Source organism: Triturus cristatus, chromosome 4_2, assembly GCF_964204655.1.
Source record: "Triturus cristatus chromosome 4_2, aTriCri1.1, whole genome shotgun sequence".
NCBI classification, from domain to species: domain Eukaryota; kingdom Metazoa; phylum Chordata; class Amphibia; order Caudata; family Salamandridae; genus Triturus; species Triturus cristatus.
Window position 1 is genome coordinate 26382980 of NC_140586.1, and position 12448 is coordinate 26395427.

The following is a 12448-nucleotide window of genomic DNA, read 5'->3' on the forward strand; positions in this document are numbered from 1 at the left end:
CTTGGCTCAGCAACAGAAGGGCAGAAATTTGTCTCCAGTCGGCAGCAACCATTTTGTGCTGTCTGGGACTAGAAAGCTGGTACTGCGAACACTGAGAGCCTAACGGAGGGCTCTTCCAGTGCTTGGAATCATACCTTCCACACAGTTTATGGTGTGGGGTTATGATTCCAACATGTTTGATACCAAACACAATAGGATTCGTTGCAGCCGTTTTCAAGATGGTCATTGCGTAATCACGCGGTGCCCCTCTATATAGTATATGGCTGCTTCACTGACAATCCGGGAGAATGGACTCCGTAGGCTGCAGGGGTGTCCTGCTCATGCAGGGGCGCCCTCTCACTTAGAACCAAGCACCCTGCCTTCAGGAATGCAAAGGCCTGCTATAGGGGTGACTTACAGGTTTTAAGTGCAGTGACTTTTTATATAGTAAACCTATATCTTAAGTAGGTGGTGCAAGCACCAACTTACACAGGCTGCAATGGCAGGCTTGTTGATCGATTTTGCATGGTCTCCCATGGGTGGCATAATGCATGCTTCAGTCCATGGGAGACCTCTAGGATGCCTATACCCTGCGTACCTTAGTACCATATACTAGCCACTGGTAAGAGTACCCCAGTATACAGTCTGGAGTGTACCTAATTACTCAACACAACAATTTAGGGAGAAAGCAGATAGACTGGGGTCCTGATTAGCAGGATCCCAGTCAGACTAGTTAAAATACAGCTTAACAACAGGGAAAAAGTGAGGGTAACCATAGAAGTAGATCCTACTTTCCTACACCATGCATGGATTTGCTTATGCCTAATACCTTAAGTCCCAAGTGGATATGTTGTTATCAGTTTGCTCCTTTGTATTACTGCGAAACTGGATTCACTTCCAAACTCACTTACTCTTATACTATGATTTACTGTATTCAAGTATTGCATTGTCTTTACATTTGAAAAACTCAATAAGCAGATCAAACAAAAAAAACATAACTGTCATTTTAACCATGGTTTTTTTCAGTGAATTTCTAGGGCTTTTTAATGTAAGTCGCTGCCAGTATACAAAAGTGAAGCCAACTGGCTTTGTCAATGGTTGACTACATCAGTGCAATAGCCAAGCCCATTGGCTATATCAAAAAATCATTGCAGTCTCTGTCAATAACCATTTGAAGGAAGCATTTTTAGTTAATACAAATAAGTGACTTACCTTTGGTAATGCCTTTTCCGGGAGCAATTCTATCTAACCACAGATTCTGCCCCTTAGAATGTTCCCTAGACGTCAGACTGGACTGGAAAACTTCAAACAGTATCCCTTCGCACCGAGAGGTGGGACTTGCAGCTCTGTGCCTACTCTGTCTGTATCAGATCTGACGTGTGCAGGCCCATATGGGTGCCACCAGTGCACGCTGACATCAGTTGCTTTGTTGACTCCATGTATGCAGACAACGAGAAATAATCAAATTGGTCGTGACCAGTGTGCAGATTCCTAGATTGGTATCTTTTTAGGGAAAGGGGAACACCATTTTACAGAATGGGGAGGATGGGAAAGGTGGGGCAAAATATGTGGTTAGATAGAGTCTCTATCAGAAAAGGTGTTACTGAAGGTAAGTAACTTGTTCTTCTGATAGATACTTCTGCCAGCAGATTCCTCACCAGAGAGTAGACACCAAAGCAGTACTTAGTAGAAGGTGGGTGTGTGAACTGGCTCAAATCAAAAAGTTCTGCAAAATCAGGCAGGCAAAATGCCTTATATACTGGACCTGGCTGTCCAGACAGTAGTGCTTTATGAAAGTACGGAGGCACGCCCACGTAGCAGCCTGACATGTCCCGAACAGGCGATTGAGCCTGCAAACCTTCTGGAGGCTCCTTCTTTGCAAGAGTATAGCAGATATTTATGCAGAGCCCAATCCAGCAGGAAATGGTTCCTTCCTGCATTGGCTTTCCTTTCTTCGGTTCCACAAACCCGATAGAGTGCTGATCATCTACATGGTGCTGTTGGGTACGATCAATATAAAAACAAAGAGCTCTCTTTGGATCAGGGCAGCAAAGTCGTTCCTCCGCCTTAGAGGGGTGAGGTGGAGAGTAAAACGTCAGATGGGTGTTGGTATGCCAGACATGAAAAGGAGACACTACCTCAGGCCAAAATGAGGCACAAGTTAGAAGAACCAACTTGTCCAGATAAATGGTAGTGCACGAAGGGTTCACACAGAGAGCCTGTAGGTCGCTCACCCTCCAGTCCAATTGTTACGGCCACCAAGAAGACTGGTTTCAGAGTGAGCAATCTAAGAGGACAGCTATGCATGAGCCCAAATGGAGAACACACAAGGAAGGTCAAAAGTAAATTCAAATCCTACTGGGGCATAATGAAAGGTGAAGAGAGAGAAACAAATGCTAAAGCCCCTTAAGGAACGGCATCACAAATAGTAATTTAAAGAGGAAAGGCTGGACCGGCAACCTTAGGAAGGTTGAAATAGCCGACGGGTAACTTTAAATCATGCCCAAAGCAGGGCCTTGCTGGGATAAAGATAACAGGAACTAAAACCTCAGACAGCTTGGCATGAAGCGGGTCAACCTGGCTGGTGGCACAGAAAGCCACAAAACTGTCCCAACAACATATTTGTACAGATTTAGTAGAGGGACATTTGGCAGCCAATATAAGAGCCACAAATTTGGGAGGAGAGCCAAAGGTGCTCAACTGCTGCCACTCAATCTCCACGCATGAAGGTGGAAGGTGCGCAGGTTCGGTACAGGACCCTACCCTGCTGCTGCTAAGACAGGAGTTCCTCTTGAAGGTGCAGCCTGATCAAAGGACAGTTGCTCAAGCTCAGGAGGTTTCGGATCACCATACTCTCCATGCCCTTCAGGATGCCTTTGGACTGATCGGTCCTGATTTCCTTGAGAACTCGGGACAGAAGTGGTATTGGCGGAATGGCATACAGGAGTCCCGAGTTCCACTCTAGACGGAATGAGTCTCCTAGCAAGAGCCACCTTGGAAACTCCAACGTGCAAAAGTGTTGACATTGCGTGTTCCCAGCGCTGGTGAACAGATCGGATCAAGTCAAAGATATCACCATTCATGGAAGAGATATTGTGCCACCTCCGGGTGCAACCACCCTTAGTGATCCATTAGGTGTTGATGGCTAAGCTTGTCTGCCCTGGCATTCAAAGATCTCGCCAGGTGCTGTACCATCAGGAAAATACCCTAGCGTTCCAGAGACCACAAAGCCAACTCGACATGTTTGTAGCAGTACCACATAGCAGTGTTGTTGTTCGTGAACACCTAAACCAACCTTCCTAAAATGGATGGGAGGAAGGCTGTCAACACTAAACGGATGGCTCTGAGCTCCAATAAATTGATGTGGCGCAGAGCCTCCACTGGAGGCCAGTGACCTCTGATCTCCTACACTCCCTGATGACTGACCTATCCCAGAAGCAACACATATTTCATCACTGTCAGCTCTGGATGAGGACGGGAGAACGGTCTGCTTTTGACCCAATCGAGGTCCTGTAGCCACCACTACAGGTCTTTCACAGTCTCCTCCGAAACCTGGACAGTGCCGGAGATGTTCCCTCAATGTTGTTGCCACTTGGACTTCCAATCCCACTGCAGAGCTTGCATATGCCACGTGGAGTGCTGGACCAGTAGAATGCAAGATGCCATCAGTACCAGGAACCTCGAAGTTGACCTTACTGAGATCCAGGACTGAGGCTGAAAGATTGGGATCATAAGCAGAATATCCTGGACTCTTTTTTTCCAGAGAAAAGACATGAAACCAAACTGTGTCCAAAATGGCTGTGATGAAAAGGAGTGCCTGAAAAGGAGTCAGGTGTGACTTCAGCACATTGACAGTGAACTCCAACAATGGCAGGAAGTTCACCATAGTCTTGAGGTAGGCTACAACTGCCTTAAGTGAGGCTGCCTTTAACAGCCAATCATCGGGACCCCTAGCGTCTGCAGATAGGCTGTCACCACCACCATCACATTTGTGAACACCCGGGGGGGGGCACTAGTGAGGCTGAGCAGGAGCACCGCAAAACGAAAATGCTTGTGGCTCACTGGGAACCACAAGTAATGCCTGTGGGCCTACAGGACAGGAATGTGGAAATAGTCATCCTGTAGGTCCAGGGCTAACATCCAGACTCCAGGGTTGAGAGCTGACAGATCTAAGCCAAGGTGAGCATCTTGAAATTGGCCTTCCTCAGGAAGCTATTGAGAGGCCTCTGTCCTTTTTGGGCAACAAAAAGTAACGGAAGTAACAACCATGATATATATGGCACAGGCATACTCTATATGCCTCCATTTGGTCAATAGAGCCTGACCTTCCTGACGCAAAAGGGACAGATTGCCCTCCGTAGGCGGTGTTTAGGTGGTCTAAACCAGATATGAGGTTTGGCCATGTTCTTGGGAAGGTGGCAAGGGCAGAAGGGTGTCCAAGAAGTGGGAGAGCGTAACCCTACAGAACTATCTGTAACACCCACTTGTCCAAGGTAATATCCTGCCAACTTCGAATCCTGCCACCAAAAGGATGTCTGTGACCCAGTAAGAACCCATCAAAGAGGTTCAGGGGGCATGGCAGTCGAAGGGACGGTGGACTGGCTTGCTTGCTGCCCATAAGACTTATGGGATCCCATTCACAGGCTCGAAAGGGTTCGGGTGATTGCTCTGCCGTGGCACCAGATAACGAGGCTGAAACCCCTGCCCAATGCCCCGTGGGGTCAGAACTGGCCCTGAGGTTGGCAAGGAGAGACCGTTATTCCAAGTGAGCAGGCTGCATCCCTACTCTATTCAAAGCGCCAAGCCCCCCTTATTCACAAACAATCTGGAGCCATCAAAGGGCAAGTCTAAACTGGACATCCCCAGATGAACCAGTGGACTGCATCCAAGCATTTGCGTGTAGGCAGAGGGCCATACTGGTACCATTGTTCCTGCGCAAACAATCCGTTGTGTCCAGCCCACAGCAGACTGAAAACTTAGCTGCATTACAGCCATCCTCGATGGCCTGAGACAGAATAGCCCTTGCTTCCTCTATGGACAGGATTTGGATCCTGAAATGACATAGGGCAAGGCAATAACATCTCAAAAGATAGGGTGTGTTTACAGATCAGAGGCCCAGATTCAAAAACAATCTATGGCCAAATGGGCTGATGCGTTTCGACTCTCTGTCATGGGGAGCAAAGGGTTAATATTGCTGGCAGAGGCCTTCATCCCCAGGCTCTCAGAGAACGGGTGTTGGGACAAAATGATTGGATCCTCTGGTGCCAGCATATGATGACGGGTAATCTGGCAACTGACAGGCATTCCTGAACAGGACTTGGCCTAGGTCCCCAACAAAACATCCTTCAGGGTCTAATTATATGGGAGAGGCTCAGCTGAAGTGTCACAAGGCTAAGGCACCTCCTTCAGGAGATTAGTTTTGACCTCCTGCATGTGCACCTGGAGGTCCAGCTCATTTGCAGCCCTTTGTGCACCATTGCAAAAGATAAAGTCTCTTCAGTGGCGGGTACGAGGGTGGGGTAACAAGACCAAGTCTGGTGAGGTGTCAAGGCTTCTCACCTCTTGCAGCTCGTCATGACAGTTATCATCCTGATACTGGTCAATGTCATCCTCACACGCACCTGAATCTGCCCCAAAAATATAATGGAGGATGCGTTTCCTGGTCTGGGGCTGGGGAACAGTGTCTGAACCAGAAGGATTCATCACAAACAGCATCAAAGTTGGATTCAGACAAGCTCAATGCAACACTGTGTTGAGGTCTACTACGACAGCATCAACCATCAGCTGCCCACTGATGGAACCTGAATCAAACCTGTAAGTAAACATTCTATAGGATTAGTAAACTACTGTACAGCCTTGAGAGCTCTGGACCAAGACACACCTTGTCTTCTAATTCTTCTAGACTTGTCCTCTGCTTTTGACACTATCAAACATGGTAACTTGATTAACGTCCTCCAATATGGGATGAGGCTATCTGACCCTGTCTTAAACTGGTTCTCCTCCTTCCTGCACAATCGAATGCAGAGAATCAAAGACAACCAATCTTTGTCTGCAAGCACCCCGGTCACTATCGGGGTACCTCAGGGATCTGCTCTCTCACTCACGCTCTTCAATCACCTCATGGAACCGCTAACTGCTATTTTGAATGGGTCAAATATTCAATACCATATGTACGCAGATGATATGCAACTGTATTTTAAGATCTCCTCTCCAGATGACATTAAAACTCTTAATGGAGCACTCCAAAAAACTCAACAATGGCTAACACATAACCATCTGTTACTAAATTTCTCCTGATTACACCCCGCAACCAAGAGAACACACTGCAAAACTGGATCAAAGATATCTCTGCACTCAACTGCTTCCCACACGTGGTGGACTCCGCTTGCTCTTTAGGTGTCACTCTGGACACATTTCTAAACATGCAAGGACACATCAGGGCCACTACTAAGAGTGCGAACCATCAGCTCAACACTCTCAGGAATATCAAACCTCTCCTACCTCCTGAGAACTTCCAATCAGCAGTCCAATCACTTGTTATCTCGCGAGTTGAATATGGCTTGGTAACCCTAGCAGGGCTTCCTAAAGCAAGGTTAGCGCCACTGAGAGCTACTCTGAACGCCTCTGACAGACTAATCACAGGCTCCAGAAAGCATGATCATATAACACCTGACCTAATTCAACTTAACTGGCTTCCCATTGAAGCAAGGATCCGCTTCAAGATTGCTTGTCTGACACATAAAGCTATTCACCGCAATAGCCCCGTTTACCTGGCAAAGAAACTCGAGCTCTCTGGTTCCAGTAGAAATTTAAGAAGCTTGAATACCCTACTCCTGAAACCACCCAAATTCAACAAAAAAAGAACCTACAATTGCACCTTCTCAGGGCTGGCACCAAGAATCTGGAATGCCCTTCCGACGGAAATCAGAACCGACCCCTCAACTGCTTCTTTTAAGAAACAAGTCAAATGGCTACTTTTGGAAGAACTTCAACAGCAATAGCCTCTATGTTCTTGTGATAATCACTTCCCTCAAGTGCTTGACAATCTTTTTTACTTTGTGTATTGCAATGTATGCCTGACAATCTTTCTCTCTATTATGGTTTAAATTTGTACTCGATTTGAAATGTACTGTATCGTTCCTGGGGTGTATTGCTCTGCTTAAACTGCACAGCCTCTTCTAGTAGGGCCTTCACCTGGTCCGTCCTATGCTACCTTTTTTGTATTGTAATTTTACAGTCTCCCCAAGGCAACGCTAATTGTCCTCTCTGTCCAGCGCTCTGATACCCGTTCTGGGTCTGGTTCGCACTTTATAAAACCTTTCAAATAAAATAAAATAAATAAGAAGAGAGGTGCATGGAAGATCTCACAATGTCTCTTATCATGGGGCTAGAATTGAAAAAAGGATTTGTTATAATGATTTGTGCCATATGACAGAATGCGTTAACAGCAATACTACATCATTGGAAACAAGTGAAATTTACTGTGAGTAGATAAGTGTGGGTATTGCCCCGGGTAATAGTGAATGCATATACGTTTATATGCTTAGGGTCTAAAGGCGAATTGCATGTGTGGTTTGGTGTTTTTTGTGGAGAGGGCGCAGAACTTGAACTGAATATTTTCTTCCTAGTGCCTTTTCAGGTATGTTTTCTTCCCACTTTCTTTTAAAACAAATAAGGAATAGAGGTGAGTAGAAATATATGTTAATCAAGGTTACTGAATCATATAAAATGTTAGGCAAGAGTGTGACAACATTGAGCTAGACAGTTCAATCAATAGAGAGAGACCGACTGAGCAGGGTTGATATCGCTCATGGTTAGATGTTCTTTCCCACTTACAACCACTTTCTGAAAAAAAGAATCTTAATTTTTCATACATTCTGACATTGCTGGACTCCTGTCTGTTAAGGGACGTTATTCGTGGTTACAAATACTCAGATGAAAACCATTGTGACCACCAATCATCATTCTACATTAACACCTTGAGATTGTTAGTTTCCATGTATTGTCAGTGTGTGATGTATTCAGTCACACTCAGTTTATGCTCTTCCAGCGATTTCCAGTTTCAAACCACATCCTCCTTCTGTAGTTCCCGCCTCTAGAACTCTACTGCGCACACCTGTTCCTCCGGCGTTGTCTGAAGGTCCTCAGTATAGCCTGAGATGTCTATTGAGGCAGAAGCCCACTGATGCACAATCCTCAATGTCTGCCTGTATGTGAAGCACACAAACCGTAGTGTGAAGTGGCGACTTGCCAGAGTGCACCAGAACAGTGGTACAGTGGTATCTACAAAGGGTGGTGGAAGCCATTGAACAGCATCCCGATTTAGCACTACATCACCAATGGCCAGAGGCTGCTTTGAACCAGCATTGTAAAGTGGAGGTAAAAGGCAAAGTGAGAGTGGTGTTAGCATTATAGTTCTCCAATTAATCTTTTTTTTTTTTACTGCATTACTTGCAATCATCTCGGCTACATTGGTGACACTAAATTGCGTCATTTAGTTGGCAAGGCAGACATAACTTATCAACAGCAAAAACAATTAAGAAAACGCAAGACAGCAGCGTCTCTTGTATGACAGGAATAACTGAGCTTTATTTTAAAAAATGCAGAGATGTTTCTAAATCAGTCACTAAGGTGTTTGTTCAGAAGAAATGTGTAGAACCTACCTACATATTGCGTCTCTAAAATTGGAATCCCAAAACTCCAGAGATAAGCAAGAAGAAGCTTCGAGTACTGCTCTTCACGACCGGCAGTACCCACCAGAGTAATTGTGACAAATGCAACTCTGTATATAGTGCACATTCATACGTTCACAATATCAGGTGTCCCATTAAATGACAATTTCAAGTGCCTTTTGGTAAAAATACAATTCATTATTTTTTTTATATCTTCAAAATAATCAAGAGGTTGCAAAGGAGCTGACTGGACTGACATCACAGTACACTGAAATCCCGCTGTCTTCGCTTGAACAGGAACGGAACGGTCAGTGAGTAGCCATCGTCAGTTCCCACCACAAACACTGCCTGCTCCGATGCACTTTTATCCTTCCCTGGAGAACTACGGGATCAGTAGGGGTTCAGAAGAGTTCAGCATCCATATCCTTTCAATCATTAGAAGTTCGCTGAGATTGCCAAACACGATGTTCACGTTTATTTTTTACCTTAGAGCTAAACTGGAGAATAACAAGCAAAATACATTATGCCCTTGTTCAAAACAGGGAAGACATTTAATTGCCATCTCCATAAAATAATCACATTTTTATGATGAAAAACTCAAAGTGCATACTCCCCCACCCCTCCCAGCTCTGCCCACACAAACAGAAGAAAGACAGGATGCAGTTGAAGAGTACTTGGCATCGCAATCCGCTTCTCGCATCTTGGTTTGCATGATTCAGTACAAACGATCATGTTTTTAGTATGGTGACAGAGCAGTGCTTTCAGAAGCATGGAGGGAAGTACGTGGGAAAATCTTAGTATTTTCTGACGAACGTAGAGTTTCACAACCATACAGTCAAAAACAACCAGAAATATATCACAGCTGCCATAAGACAAAAAATAATTATTGAAAAACCTATTGAACAAATAGACAAAAATAACAACACAATGGCCTACAATTTTAATGACCGGTCACCACTGCATTCTTTTGAAGCTCACAAGCATTCACTAACCCATCCTCTCACTGTGCATTTCTCTGTGCGGTTACCTTTCAGAAAATCGTACAGCAGGGAACCGTTAAAATATGAACACATTGTATGAATCGCAGTAATTAGAGGATTTGTTTTTTTAAATAAAACAACTGGAGCGAAGCAGAATAATGTGTGATCTTCAGTAACTCAAGGGATATATAAAGGATTATGGTAAAATAACACTGTCAGAAGATAATGAGTTGGGGAGCAAGATTACAATTAGAGGGATGAAAAGAGATTTGAAGCAGGCACTCCGCTTGTGTAAAGAACTATTGCAGCTACATAAAGTCCCATAATGTTCTATGCATTCCATATTAAAGCATACATTGACAGCATTGCTCTGATCATGCCAAAGACTGGACGCACTCCACCTCATATCTTATATTTTTTACCTTCTCTGAAGTGACCTCTGCTGCATGATCTTGGCACCAAAGCAAGCATCTATAAGACTTCTACTGAGGCATTGGCTGGAGAATTTGTAAATGAGAAATCTGGGAGTGAGTGCCCGAAATGATCGAGTTCAGAGACTATATAACCTCCAACACGTTATTTGTGTCTTTGTACAGAAGTTTCCTTTTCTCTGCCTGATTTTGTTGAAACTACTTATGTCTTTCGCTTTCGTTTTCTTTAATCAAAGCCTACAAACTGGTCATCCATTTCAAGAGCGATTCAACAAGTCTTTGAGTTTGAAACCATTTCCTCTCCGTGATTTTAGTGGCAAAATTAAATTCTGAATACGTGTTAGTATTACACATTCCTAATTGTTCATCAAAGTACTGTGATTTCAACTGGATCCTGAAGGAAACAGCGTATGTTTCGAACACACCACATTTTTTGTTTAAATATTATTGCATTCAAAATGCAGAGTGCACACTGAGTGTGATCAAGGAGATAACAATCCAATGACGAGCTCTGTTAGGCGATACAATACAAATTATTAGTTTCAAGGGGCCTACACCAGAAACGAGTTTTCTTTCTTGGATGACCCATTGGTATTTCAGCGTGGGTATGTAGGAATTAAATATTTGTTTTCTAATAATATTTCTTTTACTAAGAGGAAGGACAGTTTGCCATTCCAGAGAACATGTCGCCTGTTTGAAAGGAAGATATGCAATTTAAAACCCTTTGACATAAAGGCATCACATCACTCCTTTGATGAGTGAACATAAACTTTGAAGAGAAACTGCATATTTATGATCTTCTTCAAACCTTTATGGGTCATAGAAAGAGCAGTTTGTTCTTTAAAGGCAAGAGGGCAAGCTACTTATTTGTACACCTAGTACTCCGTCATGGGAGTCTTCGGCCAATTCGGGAGCACTGAATGCCCCCACCTATTCAGGATCTCAGTAAACTTTCCAGGAGAACATGCTTTCTCTTTCTGATATCTTTAGCTACAGGCACATTTCCTTTTCTTGCTATGGTAGCCAATAAAATCATTAAATAGCACTCTAGATACAGGTTTTTCTCAAACATTTTAAGAGTCCATTTTAAAATTAAAAACCGAGTGGACAAATAGGCTGTAGAGCGTTACTCATAGAAAACACTGCATGTTTTGCTTTAAAACAGTCAGCTTGAAATTACAATTCCAGATGGCTGCTTTGGAGACTGTCAGAAAATTCACTTTGCATCTTGAAATTAGCATTACGACCTTAAAGGAGATCGCAACTTTTGTCCGCTCTCATCATGTCCTGAACAGTTTGGCGGGTTTTCCATGAGTTCAGTTAAGATTCCGTTGATGGAAAAAAGAGATTACAAGAAACACATTTTTCTTTTGCATTCACAGTAACGAGAATTGCAAGCTCATCTCTATTTCCACCTGAAAAATGAAAACGAAGAGAGTACACAACTGGATGGCAGCAAGATAAATGCAACTAACTAAATAGGTTTTTCAGAGAAGCTTAGCACACTGAAACCTCTCTTCTGCATTTAGACCTTTAATGTAAAATGTCTGAAAACCTTGACATTTTGTATTTTTAGGTGTCACGTAGATGTCTAGCTGAGGTTTTTCGCAGTGATGGGAGATCTCACTGAGATTTCAGATGACCTGTCTATGATGATTTTGCTTAAGTTGTTAGTTTGTTCTACTGCTGGTGGGTGGACTACTGAGATGGAGGAATTCCAAGAAATATGACAAATCTAAATGATTTGAGCTTCTCTTTAGTAGATCCTTGATCTACTTCCCCCCCTGCTTGTTCACCTGGTACAATGCTGCTATTTTACCTATTTGAATTCTTACCACATTGTCTTTCAATGTTGACTGGAGGGATTGTAAGGCTTCTTTCGATGCTGACTGAAAAGAGTTTAAGGCAAGGTGAGCTGCTTTGTGCTTCTACATGTTTATGTGATAACAACTGTCTCTCGTTACACATCACTTCAATCTTAAGTTTTTCAAAACAGGGTTCTCTCCTTAAAAGAGAAGAATCTGATATTTCGGGCTGTGATGGAGACCTTGTTGGAATGGACATTGTCTCCTTCTGTTGTCTTTCTTAATCCACAAAATGAAAGCCAGTATTGTAAAGTAGCATTTGTATAGGTTTTCAAACCCATATGAAGCCACAATGTGCTTTCTAAAGGTGTCACCTTTAGTGTCCATGTGTCCTAGAAGCTTTGTGTGCTCAAGGTAATGACTCAGTTCTTCTGCTATTTACTAACACAAAGGAAGCGCGAGGATGCAAGAGTTTATCGAGCCAAGGAGGGCCTAGATTTGATGAACCCTGAATGAGGCCTTGAAAAATGACATTCTTTTGAGGATGAATTGTTGCTTCATTTGAGTCAAAGCTCCTAAAT